The 21,572-nt window shown below is 36.2% G+C and overlaps 1 pseudogene; it reads left to right on the forward strand.

Moving 5' to 3' along the window:
• Nucleotides 1-414: 414 nt before the first annotated feature.
• On the forward strand, nucleotides 415-1,509 carry LOC112634195 (annotated as a pseudogene).
• The last annotated feature ends 20,063 nt before the right edge of the window (nucleotides 1,510-21,572 follow it).

Below are 21,572 nucleotides of genomic sequence, written 5' to 3' on the forward strand. Positions count from 1 at the left end.
GAAAAAAAAAAAGAGGGAACTGTTACAGATTAAAAAGAGATCTAAATCAATTAAATGCAACAGATAGACTTGGCTTGGATCACGATTAGAATAAAATAATGATAAAAAGGCATGAGGTAATTGGGGAAATTTGAACATCGATTAACTATTTGATGATATGGAGAAGTTGTTGAATATTTTATTTTATTTATATAGAGAGACTGGGCCTCACTATATTAACCAGACTGGTCTCAAACTCCTGGCCACAAGTGACCCTCCTTCCTTGGTCTCCCAAAGTGCTAGGATTACAGGCATGAGCCACTGCACTCGGCCCTGGCATATTTTGTTCTATGGTGAACATCTATAGCCCCAACTACTACAGAGGCTGAGGTGGGAGGATCTCTTCACCCCAGGAGTTTGAGGCTGCAGTACACTATGATTGAAAGCTGGGTACCTTTGAAGATAATGAAATTCAACAGGTCAAGTCATCTAATAATAGACTTTACTGTAACTGCAGAAGCACTTAGAAAATCCAAGGCAGAACTCATGGAAATCAGTGAAGATAAAACTAAATTCAGAAGGTCTTCAAGCAAGCCCCTCCCAGAAATGACTGATGAGTCTAAAACTGATGTAAAAACAGATCTGTTTATATCAACGGCTTCCCAACTGATGCAACTCATGATGACATAAAAGAATGGCTAAAAGATAAAGGTCAAGTACAATATTCAGATGAGAGGAACATTGCATAAAGCATTTAAGGGATCAGTTTTTGCTATGTTTGGTAGCATTGAATCTGCCAAGAAATTTGTAGAGACCCCTGGCCAGAAATACAAAAGCACAGACCTGCTAATACTTTTCAAGGAAGATTACTTTGCCACACACAAAAAAAAAAAAGAAGAAGAAGAAAGAGAACAAAATGAAGTGGAAGCTAAATTAAGAGCTAACAGAGTGAGAAGAAAAACAAAAGTTAGAAGAAGATGCTGAAATGAAATATCTAGAAGAAGATTGGATGCTTGCTGAAATTTTCAGGTGACTTAGATGATCAGACGTGTAGAGAAGAGTTGCACATTCTTTTCTCAAATCATGGTGAAATAAAATGAATAGACCTTGTCAGAGAAGCAGAACAGGGGATGTATAATTCTAATTAAAGTAAATGTCAAGGAAGTATTGGGTAAAGCCAAAGACACGAGTAATGGTAACCTACAATTAAGGAACAAAGAAGTGAATTGGGAAGTACTAGAAGGAGAGGTGGAAAAAGAAGCATTGAAAAAAATCTTAGAAGACCAACACAAGAATCCCTAAACAAATAGAAGTCAAAACGTTGCAGATTTAAAGGAAGAGGAACAGGTAATTAAGCTGTCTGGCCTGTGTCTGCTAAAGGAAAGGTACGTTTCAAGTTTAAAAAAACTAAATCTGCTAATGATGGTGAACAGGATGAAAATGGTGCAACTAGACTAGTGAAACGAGCAAGAGAAGAAACAGACAGAAGAACCTGCATCAAAACAACAGCAAATGGTGTCAGTAGCTTAGTAAACCAGTAGTTTAGTAAACACATTTTTTATTTATTTTAATTCGGTTTTAAGCTGCTTTTGTTTTGGGGAGCTTTTAAAATGAAAAACAAATTAGGTCCACTTCAATATCCATATGTGAGAAAGGAGAAGTTCTTTTGTTGTTTAACTTGTCTTTTTTTGTTATCCAAATGAGGATTTTTTAAAATGCATAGTTCTGTATGTGTTGTTTCAGATTATTCAAGTATTGAAAGGAGCAGTCTTCCCCTAAATTGCCTTTGTAATATGATAATGTTAGTACAAGCTAATAAAATATATTCTTTATTAAAAAACAAAACAAAAACAAAATAATCCACAGGGTTTGGCAAGTGATAAATGAAACAGAACAAGAGCAATAAGGAATGCATGATTGCTGAAGCTGGATAATGGTAGGTTGGCTCATTAAACTATTCTCTTGCATTCATATATATTTGTCTAATTTCCAAAATAAAAATAGGCAAAACAAAGTCCTTCATCACCTACAAATTATTTCCTGAAAGTAACTTCCACTAACAGTTTTTTATATTGTTTTCCAGACATCTTCCATGTATACGAAGGCAAGTTCATGTCTATCTATATATGTATATGTATATACAAGTGTATATAATTTTTAAAGCAATGGAAATCATACTGTATAAGACAAATAAAATGAAATGAAATAAATTAAAGCCCCCAGGTATTTGTCTACATAATAGCAAACATCTGAATATTTACATAAATATATGTATGTGTAATGGTTTTGGAGCAGGAGAGAGTCAACATCTATAAATCTAGCCTGTCAGATTTGACTGTTTTTTAATGTGATATTAAAAGTGTAATAGTTATTTTTACATTAATAAAAATCTTCCTCGGCCGGGCGGGGTGGCTCAAGCCTGTAATCCCAGCACTTTGGGAGGCCGAGACGGGCGGATCACGAGGTCAGGAGATCGAGACCATCCTGGCTAACACAGTGAAACCCCGTCTCTACTAAAAATACAAAAACTTAGCCGGGCGAGGTGGCAGGCGCCTGTAGTCCCAGCTACTCGGGAGGCTGAGGCAGGAGAATGGCGTGAACCCGGGAGGCGGAGCTTGCAGTGAGCTGAGATCCGGCCACTGCACTCCAGCCTGGGTGACAGAGCGAGACTCCGTCTCAAAAAAAAAAAAAAATCTTCCTCATAAATACATACATTTTTTTGAATTAAATAATACATATTTTGGAGTCATGAATAGACAGTTCTTGCATACACTTTCCCTCTTCACCAAATGATTGCTTAATAGAGATTGTGTATAAGAGTCTTAGGAAACATTTGCTTAAGGAAGCAAAATTTAAATTTACTTTTACTAAAAGATCCTCAAAGTTCATATTTTTGACATATTCTGTAAACCCCTATAATCTAATACATAGCTTTATACCTAGAAATCATTTGATAAATACATCATTGCATATGATGTGCTGTCAATGTTGAAGTTGATAATGATAAAATGTAGGCCCTAAGTAACTTCTGTAATAACCAGAATAATTTCTGTAATAATTCTGCAAAAATCAACTTGATAGCAAATTGTCCAGTTGGAAGTAATGTTCAAAATAAGACATTCTAAGCAAACTTCTTTTCTCATCAAGACCAAACAAGAGCATTTATCCTTAAAATATCCCAGGCCAAAACTGTCAGATGTCTGTGCTGCCTTGAGCAATATCAACCCTCTACTCTAGGAAAGTCTTGCAACTTACAATTTAGTGCTCTTTTCAACCAAAAGCACAAGTCATTCTCCCAGATTTTTATAGTTAAATATCAACTTTTCTACCAGTATATTTGGTGTACAAAGCAAACCGATCATTTTTTAGCCTACATAGGAGAATATCTGCTTGAGAATTCAGTCTTGAACTGATGTCTCTCTGAATTCTGTCAAAAATACAGGTGAGAAAAAATTATACTTGATAGCATGTATAAGAGATGTAAAAATTCATTTTTCTGCATTTTCTATGTTCTACTTTAGTTATCTTTTAGTATTACTGTAGTTCTTTGGAATGGTATGTATCTGTAATGTGGTTAGTATTTTACTTTAAATACTTTAGCCTAAGAAATGGATCTATAAAGGCGCATAATTTATTTTTAGGTTATACATACCTCAGGGCTGGTTAGTTGATATTTAACCAAAAGCCAGTAATCCAGAAGAGGCTACCAAAAGCACTTTGGTTATCTTTAACTTCAATTAACACTGGAGGGTTTTCTAGTTACCACTACTGACATAATAAATTATTTTTTCCCATTGGATAAATAAGTGGTATTAGAGATGTGGAGAAAAACATTTTTATTTTTACATGAAAGCTTATACCTTCCTGAATGGAAAAGAAGGCTTAATTCTGAATCAGTCCTGTGTTCAATCACTGACTTAGAGAATTGTTGTCTAAACTGAGCTATGATGTTAGCATCTCATGTTGGAACATTGTCACATTTCCTCAAGTGAACCTTTTATACAGGGTAGAAACTTGGAAGGACCAAGAGCTGAACCTCACGGAGTTTACAAAACGTTATGTGACTGTTTCTTTGCCTGCTAGCACATAAATGTTTAAATATATCACAAAATTCAGTTTGACCCTTGTTTTCATGCCTGGTAGTAGAGTTATGGGGATAGCTCTATATCCCCTAATCAGCTTAATTAGATATTAGAGGCTACTCATGTTTAAGAAAAAGAGCATAATAATTGAGGATGCCTAAATAGGCTCAGGCCATTTTGCTGAAGTTCCTTGAAGAACCACTTTGGAAGGCCGGGAGCGGTGGCTCATCCCTCTAACCCCAGCACTTTGGGAGGCGGAGGCCGGCGGATCACCTGAGGTCGAGATTTCGAGACCAGCCTGTCCAACATGGAGAAACCCCGTCTCTACTAAAATAAAATAAAATTAAAAAAAAAAAAAAAATTAGGCCAGCATGCCTGTAATCTCAGCTACTCGGGAAGCTGAGGCAGGAGAATTGCTTGAACCTGGGACGCGGAGGTTCAGGTGAGTGGAAATTGCACCATTGCACTCCAGCCTGGGCAACAAGAACAAAACTCCGTCTCAAAAAACAAAAACAAAAACAAAAACAAAAACAACAAAAAACACTTTGGCCTGTGCTGAAATCTGGCCGCCAAAAAAGAACAACCTCAAAAAGTCAAACGACTTCAGGGTCAGATGGGTAAAACCTGTACGTCTGGTGTAAAATAATAGAGAATGTGAGCTAGCAATTAAAGCGGAGACGATAAGGAAATGTGATCCTGCCGAGCAGAGCATTTGCCTAAGTGTTTGTTGTCACTAGGGTGGAGAAGTAGGCTGGAACCACATCATGCTGGGTCTTGCATGCAGCACTCAGGATTTTGGATTTTGTCTTCACAGCAATGAGATAGGATCATATTTGCATTTTAAAAGGACCACTCTTGTGGTGGTGTGGAGACTGTACCAGGATCTGAAGACACTGATTGGACACTGCCAAAGTAATCTAGATGAGAGCTGCTGGTATTTTGGACTGGATCTGTGACACTGAGGATAGGAGCAGGAGAATTTGAGAGTTATCTAGGAGGTGGAGTCTATTCTACTGTGAATTTAGAGTCTGAGGAAATCTTGTCTTTCCTGAGGAACTAGTGTGCTTAATTTTATCAGGCCATGATGAGAATGACATAGCCCATCATGTTTTGGCTGCCAAGAAGTTGAGCTAATTTAAGAGCTCTATCGTAACAATTCTTAGTTTGTATTTCTCTCATTTTCACCCTCTCTCTATTTGACTTTAGATATTTTATGTTATTTTGATGGTTCTGTAATGTGGTAATATGTGTATCCACTTAGTGTGCCTCCTCAAATCCTGTGACAAATCAACACAATGTATACCCCATAAATATATACCATTAGTATGTATCAACAAAAATTTTTATTAAAAATTTAAATAACAACAGGCAGGCATTTTTTTTTAATAAAACAGCCTGTACTTACAATAGTTCCACTAAGAATTGGACTTCTGCAATAGAGTCTAAAGAAGTTCTTCCCTGTTGCTCCATAGTCAGCTAAATTTTTCCCTTTGGCAGGAGACATCTTTGTGCTTGGTGGAGAGCAACAGCTCCTGTAGTATGAACTCAGGCTGGTGAACTCCAGGAGTGAATAGCTGACCTCCCACTGCTGCAATCAGCTGTAATCTGAGATCCTGCTTCAACATTCAGACACCTTTAAAAAGGAGATGGTGAGGAGCTAGGTTCTTTTCTCAACTGAAAGGAGAAGACTCTAGAGGATCATTGCAGCCTTTTTAGTAACCTGCTGGAAATCTGGCTGGTGCATGATTACTCAGGGAGAAATAAATATTTCCCAATAGCTGCTAACTCTGTGGATTCCCTCTGCAGCCTAACACCCACTCACAACTCAGAGCCTTGGGCGGATTATGTCTTAATCCTTGAGTTATTTTCTCTTCAAAGAGAAAAAACCTTTTATTTTTTAAAGAAAGTACAATAACATGTTAAGAAATTTATTCTACCACTTCAATAATCATTGCTTAATTAAATTTCTATAATTCTGTACTTTCTTAAATATTCTTCTATTCCCTCCACCCCCCCACCCCATCCCCCAAATACTCTTGGGTCTTCAAAATAAATTCTAAAAACCTGGCTCACCTCTGAAAGACATGTATAAATATGTTTTCCATTTCGATCTGGCAGAACTCATGCTCTTATTGTCCTACTTTTCTTGCACATGCCTTTTCTGGCTGGCCCTATTTGACTTTTTGTGCATTATTTTGCCTTGCCCCAGGCATTGTTCATCTCCGTGCCCTGCATTCTACCTTCAAACTCTATTTTACTGACTTTCTTCTGTTACTGGGAAACTTCCCAGTTTCCTTCCAGGCCATTCAGTTTCCTTGGCATTACTTGCTCATTGATCATTTCTAACCACTTTCCCAATTCTGCTGCTTGGCCCAAAGTGAAATGTGAGACTACTGAAAGATTTTGAGGAAATTACTCTGATGCTGCTGAGCAGGAGTCTTTTCAGCTGGTTTTATCTTCGTTGCCTCAAAGTCACAGGTGCCTCTCATTCATATTGAGATCCTACTGCATTTTGTAATTTGACCTGAATTACTGCTTTGAACAAAAGGATGCATATTGCATCATGAATTTTGTCATATTCTCCAATATTTACACCAAAATAGTCCCTTCAGATGAACTTTAAATGTTTTACATTTACTGCCAAAATTATAAAGCAAACCCAGAAAAGTTAATCCTTTGGGAACCTCTACTCTAAGGCTATGAATCCTGGCTTTCTGAACCAGATTTGGATGTGTTAATCTCTTTGTTTTAGAGTGTCATTTCTCTGGTAAGAATATGTCATGTAAAATACAATAGACATTTTAAGCACATACACAAAAATTAATTTCTACAGTTTTTTTCTAGTTTCCTAATTCTATTGAGTTTTGCAGTTTTGATTTATTTGCAAACTCTGTAAAAATCCATGTTTAACTTTGAATTTGTTTGATTTGATAGTTCCAAATTACTGAGAAAAAAAGGAGTGTTCTCCTTTTAGAAATATTGTACTAAAATAAAGGAATGATTCACAGTGAGGAAAGAACCATGAAATTGAAAAAGGACATTTATAATATTTAAAAGGAAAGGAAAGTTTGATGAGGAAGGGTAAGAGCAGGTTGATGCTGAGAGCTAACTGGGGCAATTTATGTTCCCCTCTAGTTTCCTAGCCCTGTAATGTTAAAAGCCTGGCTGTGCATTAGGACCACCTGTGTAGAGTTTACTAAAAATGCAATGTCAGGCATCACTCAACACTTTCTGAATCAGAATCAGAATTAGAATCGGTCTCTTCTGCAGTCACCCCAGATGTTGCTGATGGACAGTTGTGCTGTGAGTAGCCCCTTAACTGGCCTGGAACCTCTGCTTCCTGCCTCTTGGAACAAGTGGCCATATGGGAAGTGTGTCTACCCACAGATCACCATGCTAAGAAATGCCCAGGCCACATGAAGAGGCTCTGGAGAATGAGCCTCTTAGAGAAGGGAAAGCGGGCTGAGTATCATCATGAAACAGACAGACACATCAAGGCAATGGATATGTGAATGAGCCATTTTCAATGTCCAATCCTATTGAACCTTCAGTTGGCTACAGCCTCAGATACCATTCTAATGGTCACAGCATGAGACCCCAAGAGAACTATTCTGTGGAGCCTAGTCAATACACAAAAGCATGAGGGATAATAATGAACTGTGTTTTAAGCCACCAAATTTTGCAGTAGTTTATTGCACAGCAATAGATAACCCAAACATCAATCCCTACTGCCCCCTCAGGGACTTATCATCAATAATCTCTTTTTAAAATATACAAATAGAAATAACTGACATTTACTGAGGCTTACTATGTACCCTACACTGTTCTATACACTTTTTATGAAATCCTCTGAATAATCCTATTGAGATAGGTGCTGTTTTTATCTCCATTTACAAAAGGTGAAATTTATCCAAAGAACACAAATAAAAAGTGGCGTGGAGCAAGACAGTAAGATCCCAGAGTCTGCACACTTAACCATCACATGTACCTTAATCTGTCACTCTTTATGGGGTCTTCTCTACCTGCATTTAAACATATTTGAGTTTCTCCTTCTTGACCCTATAGATCTCCTCTAGCAATCACTCCATTTCTCTCTCTTTGCATCTTTAAGGTTAACTCTCTAGAAAGGGTTGTCTACTTTCTGTCTCTTCTTTCTCCCATTCATCCCTCAAGGTATTGCTGACTTCTTCCTCTTCCACCCTATAGACACCAGTTCTTGTCTAAGCCATCCGTGGTCTCCCTTGCTAAATCTAAGGGATCACTCTTTGTCCTTGTCTTCTTAATTTCTCTTACACTGGTGATACTGATAACCATTTCCTTCTCTTGAAACTGTTCCCTTCTATAACTTCTGTGACCTCAGTCTCTCCTAATTTTACTCTTACTTTTCTAACATTACATCTCGTTTTCTCTTACTGCCGTCTCTTCCTCTGCCTGTCTCTTAAATATTAGTGTTCCTTAGGAACTCCCTTTCTAATTATTATGTACAATTACGTCTATCCCTATGGCTTTACTCACTATCTTCATGATGAGAATCTCAAATATCTCTAGTCCAGATTTCTGTCTGAACCTGATTCTTAACCTGAGGTCCACAGAACCATTGGAATTTTGTGTGTAATTCAGAGGGGTCCATGAACTTGGACAGGAAAAATATACATCTTTCTTTTCACTAAACTTTACTTGAGACAAGCATTTTCTTTCATAAAACATATGGGCGACAAACCACAGTGGAATTATCAGTACTTCTATCAATAGAAACCACAGATTTTTAAAAAAAATTTTAATTTTTGCTTTTAGTTCTGGGATACATGTGAAGGATGTGCAGGTTTGTTACACAGGTAAACGTGTGCCATGGTGGTTTGCTGCACCTATCAACCCATCACCTAGGTATTAAGTCCAGCATGCATTAGCTACTTTTCCTAATGTTCTCCCTCTACCACCCCACCCCCAAATAGGCGCCAGTGTGTGTTGTTCCCCTCCCTCTGTCCATGTGTCCTCAATGCTCAACTCCCACTTATAAGTGAGAACATGCGGTGTTTGGTTTTCTGTTCCTGTGTTAGTTTGCCAAGGCTAATGGCTTCCAGCTTCATCCATGTCCCTGCAAAGGACATGATCTCATTCCTTTTTATGGCTGCATAGTGTTCCATGGTGTATATGAACCACATTTGCTTTAACCACTCTATCATTGATCAACATTTAGGTTGATTCCGTGTCTTTGCTATTGTGAATAGTGTTGCAATGAAGATATGCATGCATGTATCTTTGTAATAGAATGATTTATATTCCTTTGGGTTTATACCCAGTAATGGGATTGCTGGGTCAAATGGTAGTTCTAGTTCTAGATCTTTGAGGAATCACCACACCGACTTCCACAATGGTTGAACTAATTTGCATTCCCACCAACAGTGGAAAAGCATTCCTGTTTCTCCAGAACCTCACCAGCATCTGTTGTTTCTTGACTTTTTAATAATGGCCATTCTGACTGGCAAACCACATAAATTTTTATATCAAAATACAATTGTCAGATGTGAGGGCTGTCTGGCTGTGGCATCTGTCACCCCGTTGATAGCCAGGGTTGATTTGGCTGAATTGGCTGGCTAGGTGGGTGTCCCCTTCTTCCCTCACCATTTCATGTAGATCGCTCCCAAAGCTGCACGCTCAGTTGAACAGAATGACCATCAAAGAGGACAACCATCCCCGATAGAGGAGGACAGTCTTCAGTCAAGGATATAAGAGTAGCTGCACTCTCCTGCTAGAACCTCCAAACAAGCTTTCAGGGTCCATTTGTAGGGGAACATGGGGCAGTCAAGCTTCCAAGACTCCAAATACATCCAAATGAGATGCTGCATTGGTGAGCTTTGAATTTTTATAAGATGGAAATATCCTTATTTTCCTTTATGACTGAAACCTGATTTATGAAATATTTAACTAACCTAAGGTATTAACTGTTGTCTCATACTTTCCCACAAAAGTTTAAATTTTCTGTTTTTCACATGTAAATATTTAATTCATCGGCAATTATGGATAGTATGCTATATAAGGAAATTATTTCATCAAAGCATGATGACACCACCATTCAATATCTGACATAAAAAGACAGAGCTCAGTCTGGGCAACATGGCAAAACCCTGACTCTACTAAAAATACAAAAACTGGCCAGCGTGGTGGCATAAGCCTGTAGTCCCAGCTACTTGGGAGGCTGAGGTAGGAGGATTGGCTTAAGCCCAGAAGGTTAAGGCTGCAGTAAGCTGTTATTGTGCCACTGCACTCCAGCCTGGGCAACAGAGCAAGACCATTTCTCAAAAAAAGAGACAAAGAGCTGAGTTTATTGCTGGTCAGGTATGGTCTCTCAGAGCACAGGAGACTGTTGATCTCACATGGCTGTTTTTGCAGCATGGAGTTCAGGGATGGGCTGACTTTCCAAGGCATCAGTGGGTTGACATCATCTATAGTAGTCGTGTGACTACTTAGGTAAGACAGTGGTTGGTTTGTTGACACTTGAGGTATGTGACATTTTTGGAGTGAATCTGCCCCTGACTAGGTGGCTCTCAGAAGCCGGTTGCTGATCCTGTTTGTGTGACTTTCAAAAGTGTGTTGACTGAGGGGAGTTATTGTTCACATATTGAACAGGTTTCAAACTGTTACCACGGTTTCAGAACTATCTGTCTTAGAAAACGCTTGTGGAAACTTTAATTCTCAGTTCTTTCTTTGGTTTCTCATTCATCTAGAGCTATGGAAGAGATAATCAAGAGTTTTCCAGATTTTACTATGGTTGTTGATTCAAGACTTGGTTTGTGGAGGACTAATTTTTAGATTGAGCATTGATCAGTGTGATATTATCCTGTGTTTCTCTGGAGTAATTTAAGTCATTTTTCAGAAAAGTGGCTGTGTCAAAGTATTTGAGACACTGAACAACAGACATTGAAAAACTGTGACACAAATACATGAAGATAAATGTACTTAAGAATAGATTAGAAGATTCTCCACAGCTGGGGGTGATTAAGGAGACAATTCCCAACTATTCCCTGAGTCCATCTTAAATAGCCAGGCTGCCTTTTATTTTGGCTGAGATATAGAGTGTTTTACCTTATTTGAAGGGTTAATTCAGTACTACATGAAGTGTTGGCCAGGAGCATTTTCTTCTCTGGTTGGCCAAAAGAAAGTGTGTGTGTGTGTGCGCGCACACACACACACACACACACATATTCCTACAGTCAGGTACCACATAATGATGTTTTGGTCAATGGCAGACCACATATATAATGGTAGTCCCACAGGATTATAATACCATATTTTTACTGTGCCTTTTCTATGTTGGATATGTTTAGGTATACAAACTCTTACCATTGTGTCACAATTGCCTGTAGTATTCAGTACAGCAAAATGCTGTACAGATTTACATCCTAGAAGCAATAGGCTATACCAAATAGCCTAGGTGTGTAGCAGACTATACCGTCTAGATTTGTGTAAGTACATTCTAGGATGTTCCCACAATGATGAAATCCCCTAACAAGGCATTTCTCAGAACAAGCAACACGTAACTGTATATACAAATTTGTAATTTATATTTCTTCTCATAATGGTTTATCTTTGAATCTGTTTTGGCTATTATTAATACAGTAACAGTTTTGTTTGTATTATTATTACCTTCTTGGTATATTCTTACATATTCTTAGTTTTAAATGTCCTGTGTCCTTATGTTTTAGATGTACGTTTTAGCTATAACTGTAATTTTAAAATTTACTCTGATGATGTCAGTCTTCTAATTAATGAATAATCTCATTTATATTCAATGTGATTGGTTATATTTTCAATTTGTTTCTATAATTTCATTTTTTTCTACTTACCCTTTATTATGCTTTCTCTTTCCTTCTTTCTTGACTACTATTAAATTAATGTTTTATTTATTCTTTTTTCCTTCTCCACTAGACCAAAAGATATGTACTCTATTTCTATTCTTTTAATGGCTAATCTCAACATTTTAACACTAGTTTAAAGTTATTGCATATCTCTACAGTTGTTTTGAACAATTTACCTCTAAATACAATTCTACTCACATGTTACCTTTCTGCAGTTATTTCTATCTTGTTTTTATACCCTTAATATGATGATTACTTACATATACTCATCTAGCTACAAATTTCTTAACTTACTATTCCTTCTCGCATATCATTAACTTTTTTCTATATTTATAGTCTATCCTTATGAAGTACATCCTTTTTTTCAATGAGCGGCAATTCTTACTAAAAATGTCTTCAGTTTGCTGTCATTGTTGAATTTGAATGATAGTTGAGCTGTGCATATATTTTAGATTTACAATAGTCTTCTCTAAACTTTTGGAGGTATCATTCCATTGTCTTCTGGATTCTGCTGCTGCTGGTGTAAAGTGTGCCATAAGTCTAATTGTTATTATTTTGTAGGTAATGTTTTCTTGGTTGCTTTTAAGATCTCTATTTCACTATGATGTATCTACTGATTACTCTTTTTCCTTTAAAAAATCTTCCTCAGAAACAAATCTTCGTGGCTACTTCTTACAATTTGCCCAACCCTGCAAAGATGAAGTTTCGGGAACAGGCAAATTGAGGAATTTGCCTGAAACCCAGGCTATGTATTTAAAATCAATATGTCATATTTTGTCCTGTAATTTTTAACTTTTGTTTTATACCAGTCGGTTTTAAATTATATCTAATTCGCCTATATTTTCAGAAATAGAAATACTTTTATTTTTCAACAGGAGCCAGATTAATATTTTTATGAAGTATAAACCTAGCCATATAACTCCCCTACTTAAAACCCTTCACTGATTTTCTTTCTTTTTATTTAATTTCACTTTCCAGATAGAATCTGAAATTATTAATATGTTCTTGAAAGCCTGGAATGATATGACTCCTGGCAACCTTGCCAATCTCATCTCCATCAGTTGTCCACTAGGTCCACTGCTCTCTGTTCGTTCCTCCAGGGTGAATGTTCCTTCCCATCTCTGAGCCTTTTTACATACTGTTCCCTCTGCCTCAAAGCCTTGTCTCTGTCCCAGCATTACCTGGAAAATGTTCATTTATCTTTCTGGTCTCAGCTTGAATGTCTCTTCCTCAGGAAGCCTTCCCTGAGCTCTCTAACTTCATAGCCAGCCAAAGTTAAAGCCCATGTTGTTCACTGTCGAAGTACCCTGAGGATTTTCTTTTCAGTGTAAATAATTTTTTAAAAAATTTAATGACTGTTCTCTCTACATGAATAAGATCCATGTGAAGGAGGCTGGGTCAGTCTACTAACAAAAATAACCCCATACAAAGGAAAACATGATATTTTAGGAGAAAGAGAGATAATTGCAGGAGCTAAGTCCAGAAATAGCTGGATCCTTACCCACACAGCCAGGTTATTTGGCCTTATACAGGAGAATGGACAATTCTTCTGTTTGAACAGGTAGAAAGGCAGAGACTACAGGTATGAGAATTGACATCAGTGGGTTAGTAGATTAGTCAGTGAGAAAATAATAAAGTTCTTAACCAATTACTTTTCTGTTTAGTGAAATGATATCAACAATGAGTGAGTCAAGATGGAGGTAGTGTTATATTTGAAAAGAAAAAAATTATGTTATTTTTTTTTAATTCAAAATTATGTTAAATTTGTTTTCTCAGAGAATGAAAAAGGGAACCGGTTTGGTAAAAGTTGGGGATCCTACTTCTGCTTAAGGTTTGTGGTTGTAGTTTAAAATGAGAGCATCCTGTATGGCTCTGAGTTTAATTACACCAGGAACAAGACCAGAGAAGGCAGAGGGATGGACTGAAGCATGGTTCAGGTTTTGCCAGTGAGTGTCACTAGGGGAGAGAGAGGAGAGAAGCTGAGGTTAGATGGAAGGGAGTGATTATAATGATGAGCCACATGCAGTCATCTAAAAAGCAATAAGGGATGTATTCTAATCTTCAACGAATAGGGAAAAGTGACCAGAAGGATTGTGGATGCCTGCAGCATGGTAGAGTGAAGGATGATAATCCAATATAGTTCTTCAAAAGAAGAGAAAAAAATTGAGAAGGAGGTAAAAACAGTGGTTGGGAAACAATAATAAGGAGTGAAAAGGCACCTATCCCATACTCAGGCCCAGAGAAGACTCAAGTGATGCTGTGTTCTTAAGGGCGTACTAGATTTTGGTTAGAGCAAGTAGGTGAAGGGAGCTTTCAAAGGAAGAATTTGAGGGTACAGAGGACTTTGCTAAAGACAATGAACTCCACAGGGTGTACTGGAAGGATTTGGGGTTCCGTGACAGGTGGAATTTGGGTTGGATTGTTGCATATACAGTGACAGTAGAGGTCCAGGCAATGCAGGAAGACCTTAAGGGTTTATACTTCTTGGAATGACTTGAATGGGGAAGTATTGCATAAAAGGGATTAAGTAGGGGATTTCTCTGCCCTGTGATCTCAGCCACACTTCCCTGCAATCCTCCACCTATTACATTTAAAATCCTCCACCCACCAGATACACTGCTGCCCCAATATGTCCTATAAACCTTTGTTCAAACTGATCCTTCTGCTTAATAAGGATTTATCTCTCCTCTCTCCTGCTTCCTCTAAATAAATTTTCCCATATTCTCACCCAGTCAGTATGCATCTCTCTGTATACCTCTATTGATATAATTGCTACCATATTCTGCTATTTACCTGTTCATTTATGTATAATTATTTCTCCCACAATAGATTCTGAGCTCCTGAACTGCAAATATGGGGTGGCCCATACTCTCCATAGTACCTAGAATTGCACTCAAAGGTCAATAGAAATGTAAGTAATTAAATTGTCTGCTTGATTTCCCCTGAGGCCTCCAGACTTCAGCACTATGTCCAAGATGGTGGTAAAGATTACCCATAGAAGACCCAGATAGAGGAGGACCTGTTGCCTCTGCCTCATTCTCCCCAATCCCAAACTAGCCCAGCCAGTGTCTTCTGGGGAATAAACAGCCTAAGGCTGTGAAAAGTCACTTTTTAATTGTCAACTATGAAAGTATCCATGCAAGACTTATAAATAAAATACTGCCCAAGTTGGGCTGAACACTAGAAACCTAGTTTTCAAATGCTCTTTTTAAAAATATAAAGATACAATTATGGAATATGGAGATCAAAAGACTGCTTTTATAGTAATGGCTCCAGTCAAGGGTACCTTAATTTCACAAAGCTATTTTGTGTATAAATACTAAATACACCCACATTTATAAAAACAAATTATTGCGACCAAGTGCAGTGGCTCACGATTGTAATCCTAGTACTTTGGGAAGCCGAGGTGGGAGGACTTGAAATCAGGAGTTTCAGACCAACCTGGGCAACAAAGCAAGATCCCATATCTACAAAAATAAAATAAATCTTTTAAAAAAACAAATTTTTATTTAAATAATTAAACCTTTTGAGTACATTTTGAATCAACTGCATCTGAGTTTATTACAACCAGGTGGTAGGTGAAATTATTTTGTTATAATGGAATTTTTCGTATGTATATAATTTAAAATGCATTATAAAGTAAAAATGATGATTTAACAATTTAGAAACTTTTTTCCTAAATAAGCATATTTTACTATTTTTACTTTGCTGAAAAGATTTATTTTAAGATGTGCCTATTTTATTTTTAAACGTGTCTTGGTATTTTATGGGTTTTTTTTCTGCTTAGAGATACTTAATCTTCTTATTATAAACCTTTTATATGATTTGTATGCATATAACTGCTTTTCAGAGTTGATGAGCTGTTCTCACATTCCTTCAAACACCCATGGTAGATTTGATTTCTAAATTCCCAAATGTTATAAATAATTATTTCTAAAATAATTCTATGTGAAATTAAAAACTTTATGTGGAAAACAGATGAATTTTAGCTTATTTAACTTCCCAGTGATTGTCAATTAATTACTGTAAATCTTTAATAGAGTACTATGAAGACTCTGAGGGTAGCACTAAAAGTCAATATACCCACATTATTTTATGGTTCTGGGTGGAAAATTAAGTTATAGTTGCGAGGTCTTGCTTTCAAAGTCACATACTAGGCTGTAAATGCATAGGAGTTCAGAGTGTGGTCTTCAGTCAGGCTGCCTGGGTTCAAATCCAGCTCTACCACTTCCTTAAAAGTGTGACCTTGGGTGAGTTACTTAAGCTCTCTAAGACAGACACTATTGTTCCCTCCACAAATAACATTCTTCACCTATTCTTCTCTGTCTTTTTCTGGTTCACAGAGCCTTCACACCCCTAGAGAGGCCAAAAATACCAGCTATTTTCCTGCGTTCCCTTGAAGTTAGGTATTGGCCTGTGCTCCAATCCTGTCAATGAGATGTGAAGAAAGTCTGCCAGAGATATTCTCAGACAGATTTTGCTCCCTATTAAATACAGAATAAGAGGCAATGAAACTCACAGCTTCTTACCAAGGTTCTTGTTGTGTGAGATAAAAAAATGTTCCTTGTTATTTCACCACATTTAATTGGGTATAAGTTGCACATAAAAATATATTGAATAATATATTCTTCCATTCAATATTGAATAGATGCAAGACAGCAGACACCTTTGTTTTTTATTTCAAGAGAAAGTTTTCAACATTTCACCATTAAGTATGATGACATATATAGGATTTTGAAGATACCCTATATCAATAAACCTATTCCTAATTTACTTAAGGGATATTTCTCTAATCACAAATGGCAGTTGAATTTTTCTATATTATTGAAATAATCATATGATTTTTCTCCATTATTTTGTTAATATGACACATTATATTAACTTCCAAAATTTATTCAATCTAAAATTCCTGGAAACCCAAGTTCCTTATGACATACTTAGTGTATCATCTATTTTAGATATTGCTGGATTTGGCTTGCTATTTCATCATGTTTATAAGTAAGATTGGGCTTTAATTTTACTTTTTTGTCATAGCCTTGCCAGATTTTGGATTGAGGATATGCTGGCTTGCTAAAATGAGTTCATAGAAATCATAAGAGTATCCCCTTTATTTCTAATCTTTTGGAATAATTTTGAAAGTATGGCAGTATCTCTTTCTTAAACATATTTTAGAATTTGCCAGTTAATCTCTCTGAGCTGGAACTTTCTTTGTAGAAAAATTTAAAATTAAAAAATTAGTAATTTTTTTAAAACTACGAGAATATTCAGATTTTCTATTTCCTTTTGGGTCAGCATTGAGCTAAATGTATTTTTCCAAGAATGTATTTATTTTACCTCATTTTTTATAAAGTGGCATAAAATTATTTATGATATCTTCTTCCTATTTTTTAAATATCTCTGTGGTTTGTAACGTGCTCTTTTTATTCTTAACATATTTATGTCTACTTTTTTCTTCATAGTGTTTTTGTTTTTTATTTCATTAATTTCTGCTCTTATATTTATTATTTCCTGCTCTCTACTTTCTTTCATTTTATTTTGCTATTCATCTAACTTCTTGAAATAGAGATTCAGCTCATTAATTTCAACCTTTTTTTTTTAAGTATTTGCATTTCAGACTACATATTTCCTAAGCACTGCTTTTTACTGTAGGTTTTTATTTGTATGATTTTCGTTATGAATTAGTTCAGAGTAGTTTTTTTAATTTCCAGTGTAATTTCTTCCTTGACCCATGGATTATTTACAAGTGTATTTTTATTTGCCTAATATGTTGGGATTTTCCCATTTTTTCTGTCATTTCTGTCTAGCTTAATTGGATTTGGGTCAGAAAACGTCCTTTGAAATTTGTTGAGACTGGCTTTATGGTCCAGTAGATAGTCAATCTTTGTAAACATTTTGTACATTATTGAAAATGATGTGTATCATGTAGGGTAGTGTTACATCTATTTCCATTTTGTCTAGATTATTGACTGTATTGCTTGAATATTCTGTATTTTTTTTTTGTTGTTTTATGTTTGGTTTACTTTTTGTAACAGTTACTTAGTATAATTGTGGCTTTGTCCTTTTTTTTCCTTAAAAGGAAAATACTTCGGAATACTTTAACAGTATTTACTCTCCTCCCAATTTACATGCTATCATTGTCATATACTTTAATTCTATATGTACATTTTAAACTACATAAGACGTGATGAATATTATTGTTTTATTTAGTTAGTATTTATTTATATTTATCTGAATTTTTACCATTTCTTTTGTTTTCTTCCATTCCTTAATCACTTTCTATTTGGTATCATTTCCTTGTTCCTGAAGAATATGTTTCTGGTTTCATTCTCTATGGGATTTGCTGGTAGTAAATCACTTCATTTTTATTTATTTTATCTTTACTCTGGGAGTATATTTTGATTGGGTAAAACAATTATACTTTGGCAAATTAGAAATGTCATACTATTATCTTCTGGCCTAATTGTTTCTGTTGAGAGATCAGCTCTCAGGCTGTTATTTCTTTCATAATAACCTCCTTTCTTCCTGTTTTTCGTCTTTTTCATTGTTTTTCTTTGGTTTCACCATGATGTGCCTCATGGGTATAATTTTGTTTATCCTGAATCCAGTTATAGAACCCCTTGAATCTATGATTTGCTGTCTTTCAGTAATTTTTTGTTAATTCAGTTATTCTATCTTCAAACATTGCTTCTTCCCATTTTCTCTTGTTTCTTTCTGGCATTCCAATTAAATGGAGATTAAATCTTTATACTTTATATTCTATCCTTTATGGGTTTTGTTTGTCTTTCTCTTTTGCCCTGGGTTCTGTCTTACCTCTCCATCATAAGTCTGGATATTTTATCCTGACCTCTTTTCCAGTTCACTAATTCTCTCTTCATCTGTATCTAATATGCTATTTAATCTATCTACTAATTTCTTAATTTTGATTATTACGTTTTATATTATATTATATTTTTTACTTTTAAAATTTCTATTTGGATAAAGGTCTTCTGGAGGGATCAAATGTGCTATAACATTTTTTATTGTTTCTAGCTTTCAACTGAAATTTTTGAATATTATTTTTATCTCCTTGTACTTGGCAAGCAAGTTATTTTAAAACAATCTTTCGGCTGGGCACAGTGACTCACTCCTGTAATCCCAGCACTTTGGGAGGCCAAGGTGGGCAGGTAATGAGGTCAGGAGTTCAAGACCAGCCTGGTCAACATGGTGAAACCCCATCTCTACTAAAAATACAAAAATTAGCCAGGCATGGTGGCAGGCACCTGTAATCCCAGTTACTCAGGAGGCTGAGGCAGGAGAATCATTTGAACCCAGGAGGCAGAGGTTGCAGTGGGCCAAGATTGCACCATTGCACTCCAACCTGAGTGACAGAGCAAGACTTCATCTCAAAATATATATATATTATTAATTTAATATCTGGAGCTCCTACAGTACTATTTTTATTGTTTGTAGTTTCTGATGATTGTCTTTAGGCAAACTAGTCTACTTACATATCAGGTTATCTTGGATTGCATACCGTAAATTGTATATAAAAATTTGTTTGTGAAGTGATTTGACACATAGGATAATGTTACTTTCTCTAGTGAGGATTTTCATTTGCTTTTGTCGGCACTTTCAGATGCTAGCAATCCAGAATGACCTTTATTCAATTTCAATAACTGATATTTCTAGATCCTAAATGGGAGTGCTGGATTATTTATAGTTCACCTTTCTTTTTAAAGCAAAGCCCCTTAGAGTCCCAACTCAAAGTGCTTATCAGAGCCCCCCAGCCTCAACAGGTCCTAGAAGCTAGCCCATGTCAAACCCTCCATACTTTTTCTCATACTTGGGTTAGGGTATAGGATTATTTCAGTTGTGTATAACAGGCAAAACTAACACAGCTCAGGACTGGAATGACAGCTACATAAAGTTCCCTGAGAGTCAAGGTTCTTTACAGCTTACTATTCCTTTATCTATAGGATGTCATCCTAATCCTCAAGGTCCCTGCAGCTGTTAGAGCTCCAATGTAACACCTATATTCCAGGCAATTGGATTTGCAGGTGAATAAAAGGGTTGAAGAGAGAGCATTTCTCCTTATTCTTAAAAAGTCTTTTCGGAGGACCCAAACAATACTTCTTACATTTTATTGTCCAGAACGTAGTCACATCATTATGCCTAGCCACAAGAAAGACTGGTCAATGTGGTTCTTTACCTGTGCAAAATGTGCCCAGCTAAAATTAGTGTTTATCCACTAAGGAGGAAGGGAGAATCAATATTAGGAGTTAACGTAAAAGTTTATGCCTCAAAGGACTATGGATTAAGAAATAAAGAGAATTATAATGAATTTATGAAAGACTAAATGAAGTTGTCGTGCAAAGATTACATTTACTGGGACACCTTATCCTAATGCAACCAATAGCATTAGGAGGCACTATGAGGAAAGAAATCAAAGCTTGAGAGCCTGGATTGCAGAAAAAAATTTGAAAAAGAAAAAGAATTACAAATTTGTGGGCAAAAAGGAATGGGTGAAGGGTAAATTTCTCGATATTTGGATACAGTTTAGAAAACTTATAAATTAAATGCCAAGCTCATATTTTTCAGATGGAATATTTTTGTGCTACACTATTAGTTGTGCAGGAATTAAAATGAAAACACCTCCAAAAGTGTGCCTGTTGCTTTCACGATAAATACTTTCAGAAAAAAGTCCTCCAGCACTTGTATCTACCTCTTAATTAAACACATAACAATATGTTTCTTACTCCTGAATGATTTTCTCCAGGATACATCCAAAACAGCACTTTGGCTAGCTGAGTTTGTGCGGAGAATTATACAAAGCACCTCCAGAGGATTTTATAGTGATGTCAGAGGGTAATACAAGATGTTTTGCAATGCAGTTTAGCATGGGTATTTCCAAATAATTACTTGGTTTGGGAACTATCCATTCACTTAAAATATTTTCCTATAATTCCTGTATTTGCTGAACTCTCCCCTGAGCCTCAAATTATAATACATACATATGCTATTAATTTTCTAGTGACTCTTATGTATCACTACAACAATACTGGATCCAGTGATCCAGTATTCAGGGCATTCTTTCCTCTAGCCTGGGCTTTCAAATATCATAGCTTAGTAATAATCAGACTTTGATGATAGAAACCAAAGTTAAGAAAATGCATTAATTTAATGACAAAAAATATTTGGAGGGAAAAAATGTGCTTTATTCTTAGTTCATTTAAAAGCTAGTGAAAGTTTAGCCTTAAAAAGGGAAGAGAGAGATCAAACTTTCTTTTGCCTGCTTGCCAGATGATGCTAACAAGTCATTGTCCTTTCTCATTCAGGCATAAGTGCCTGAAAACTCCTTTTTCTTCTGCTTACCATTGCCTTAACCAGTAATACTGTTCTCAGACAGAAAGATACCTGAATGTCTAAACATTTATCTATACTAATACAGGCTCATTTCATGTGAATGTCTGCCAAGCAGGAACTAGGCTGTCAGCTTCATCCCATCAAAAAGACTTTCAGTCCCAAGGACCGATGGCAGGTTCCAATTGTTAAGTCGTTCTTGCTTGAACTGAATTTTAAAGTCAGGCTCCTACTGTTAAAGAATGGAGCTCAAAGAGGGCATTTAGCCAGAAATGTTGCAATTCTAAATATAACACTTTTGGATATGGATTTTTTT

Source organism: Theropithecus gelada, chromosome 11, assembly GCF_003255815.1.
Source record: "Theropithecus gelada isolate Dixy chromosome 11, Tgel_1.0, whole genome shotgun sequence".
Classification (NCBI taxonomy): Eukaryota; Metazoa; Chordata; class Mammalia; order Primates; family Cercopithecidae; genus Theropithecus; species Theropithecus gelada.